The sequence below is a fragment of the Malurus melanocephalus genome, unplaced genomic scaffold, assembly GCF_030028575.1.
Source record: "Malurus melanocephalus ecotype Western Australia unplaced genomic scaffold, MMel_1.1 scaffold_1027, whole genome shotgun sequence".
NCBI classification, from domain to species: Eukaryota; Metazoa; Chordata; class Aves; order Passeriformes; family Maluridae; genus Malurus; species Malurus melanocephalus.
In genome coordinates this window covers 92,728-95,798 of record NW_026624259.1, presented here as the reverse complement: position 1 = coordinate 95,798, position 3,071 = coordinate 92,728, and the positions used below count along the sequence as shown (strand labels likewise).

General features: G+C 68.8%; 1 protein-coding gene across 1 annotated transcript in view; it reads left to right on the top strand.

The window, feature by feature from the left end:
- The first annotated feature begins 1,345 nt into the window (after positions 1 to 1,345).
- Positions 1,346 to 3,071, top strand: part of GRB7 (growth factor receptor bound protein 7) — an 8,001-nt gene continuing 6,275 nt past the window's right edge. The window contains exon 1 of the mRNA XM_057386671.1: positions 1,346 to 1,396. The gene's annotated coding sequence lies outside the window, so the exon portion shown is untranslated. The remainder of the gene's footprint in view (positions 1,397 to 3,071) is intronic.

The window sequence follows — 3,071 nt, the reverse complement described above, 5'->3', positions numbered from 1 at the left end:
TTCACCCGCCCCGGGTCCGCCCGCTGCCGAGGCGCTCACCAATACTCCACCACGATGCGGACCGGCCGCTCGGCCCCGTTCCCGTCCCCGTTCCCGTTCCCGTCCCCTCCGCTCATGGCCCCCGGTCCCACCGCGCCGCCGCTTCCGGGTGCGGTCACGTGACGCGGGCGCTTCCGGCCGCTCTGCGCCGCCGCCTCGCTCGTCTTGTCTGCTCCGAGTCCTCCGGGGCGCCCGCCGTGACCCCCGTGACCCCCGGGCGACAAAAAAGTGACCCTTGGTGACCCCCGTGCGACCTCCAGTGACTCAAAGTGACCCTCAGAGCATCTCTAGTGACCAAAAGTGACCGTCGGGGGTCCCAAACTGATCCGTGTGTCACCAGGAGKGACCCCCAAAACCCACAGGGGACCCGGAACCACCCACGTGGGACCCACAATGACCTCAGTGACCCCCGTGTTACCCGCACCCACCCCCGTGGGACTCAAGAAAACCTCCGGGGGACTCACACGGAGCCCGTGGGACCTGAAATGACCCCTACAGGTGTTCTCTAGTCCCATGAGAACCCCCACTGCCCCATGGGACCCCCACTTAATACCCTGTGCAGGTTCTGTAGGGCTGTGTAGCCCCACCACAGACCCATAGGGCCCTCATGGAGGCCTCAGCATCCCCCACAGGGACCCCTGAACCCCTCCACGGGGACATCTCTGTGGTCCCATGGCACCCCAAGTCCCAGTGGTGACTCCCAGACCCCTTATGGGTCACCCACAAGAAACCCCATGGGATCCACACACAGCCCCTAAGGGATCCCACTAGGTCCCATATCCCAAAAACGCCCCACATCCCTCCTGGCAGGGCCCCTGACCTGCGTGAGACCCCCATGACCCTTCCCCACCCCACAGGGTCCCACCTGTGCTGACCCAATGGGGACCCTCACGGGACCCTTCCAGCCCCCACATTGGGGATCCCAGGGGAGCCCTGACCCMAACCCCACACCCTGGGGCTGGAGACCCCCGGGGGGCTGTTCTGGGGCTCTGTGGGTCCTGTCCCCCCCCAGCCATCCCAGGGGACCGGGGCTCTGTGTCCCCACACAACCCCGCTGCTCCAGGGGTCACCCCAGTGCATTGTGGGAAACTCCCCATCACCACCTCAGTGGGGTCTCAGGAGATGTTTTTGGGGGGTCCATCCCCCCGGGGCTGACTCGGAGCCATGCTGGACACCCCACTCGGGGTCCGGGGGGGCTGGGGAGCCCCCGGGGTGCGGTGGGGGGCCGGTGCCGGGCAGCAGGCCCGGGGCGCAGTGATGTCAGGCGGGGGCGGGAGCTGGCGCGGGTAGATAAAGCCGGGGAGAACAGGAATCCCCGGTCCGGCGGGAGGCTGCCGGGACGCGCCGGGCGCTGCAGGTAGGAGCGGGACCGGGCTGGGGGCTCTGGGGGCTCGGGGGGACCGGGGGTCACCCCGGGGTGCTGATCCTGTCCTGTTGGGGCGATCCCGGAGCTCTCACCGCGCCCCTTCTCTCCCTCCCTCTTTCCCTCCTTCCCTCCCGCCTTCCTCCCGGCTCTTCCTCCTCCTCCTCCTCCTCCTCTGCCATCCCGCTGCTGCTTCCCCGCTGCCTCTGCGCCCCTGCTGAGCCCTGTCCCCCCACCCCGGGCACCCACCGGGACCCCCACCCACAGCTGGGACCCTGCTCCTCAATCCTGGTGGTCCCGGGACCCCGTCCCTTATCTTGGTGACCCCATAAAACCCCATCCCCTAACCCTGGTGACTCCAAGACTCCATTCCCTAATCCTGGTGGCCCTGGGATCCCATCCCCTAACCCTGGTGGCTTTGGGATCCCATCCCCTAGCCCTGGTGGCCCTGGGATCCCATTCTGTATCCCTGGTGGCCCTGGGATCCCATCCCCTCATCCTGGTGGCCCTGGGATCCTGTCCCTCAGCCCTGGTGGCCCTGGGATCCCATTCCCTAACCCTGGTGGCCCTGGGATCCCATCCCTCACCCCTGGCACCCTGTCCCCTCAGTCTGGTGGCCCTGGGACTCTCTGTTCCACAGCCCTGGTGGCCCTGGAGCCCATCCTGGTGGTCCTGACCCCCTCCAGTCGCCCACCCCATAACCCTGATGGCCCTTGTCCCTTTTCCCAAGGTCCTGTGTCCCCCTGTTTATCCCAAACTCCCGGGGACACCCTGTGTGTCCCCACCCTGCTGGAGCCCTGCCAGGGCCACCAGGCCAGGGGTGACACCGGTGTGACCCGAGGCCATGGGGTTGGGCTGGCGGGTTGGTGGCAGGGCAGTGTCACATCCCCCCCGTGTCCCCTGCCGTGTCCCCAGCAGCATCACCCCACCTGACCCCTGAYTGTCCCTGACCCCACAGYGTCCCCRTGTCCCCAGGTCACCCCRGGGTCCGGCCAGGCAGGGAGCAGAGGGTCCTGGTGGCACGCTGGCATGGGGACAGTGACACTGCAGGGACAGGGATGGCACAGGGGTGGCATCAGCCCTTCCCAGCCACGGACTTGGACCCCGCGAGGTGGCAGGAGGTGGGGACAGCCACCACAGGACAGATTCACGTGGCCCTACACGGTGTCCCAGCACCGCCGGCCACCGAGTGCCACCGCGGGTGCCACGTGTGTGTGACACGCGCCACGTGCCCCGGTGCCACCGCTGCCACCAGCGGTCACTTCGGGGCCGCTGTCCGAGCACCGGGCACGGTCCGAGCGCCCCGGGTGGGGGACACGGGTGGGGACACGGGGGGTGGCCGTGCCAGCGGCGGTTCCCACGGCGGCTCCCTCGCCCCCGGCTCCCGGCGCGGCCGCCCGGGCCCGGATGCCAGGGCGGTGAGGTGGAGCTGGGAGCGGCCGCCAGAACTGGTTTGGCCGGACCCGAGGAGGTGTTTGGGCTGAGCCACGCTCGGCTTCCTGCTCGCCACGGCGGCGGCACCCGGCAYGGCTCGGGACAGCATCTCCCGGTGCCCCCCAGACCCACTGTGGGGACGCTGGGGAGGGTCCTGCACGGGATATGGGGGATTCTTGGGGGTCTCGTAAGGGGTTGTGCTCACCGGGAGTGTTACATTGCAGCCCCCAGCACC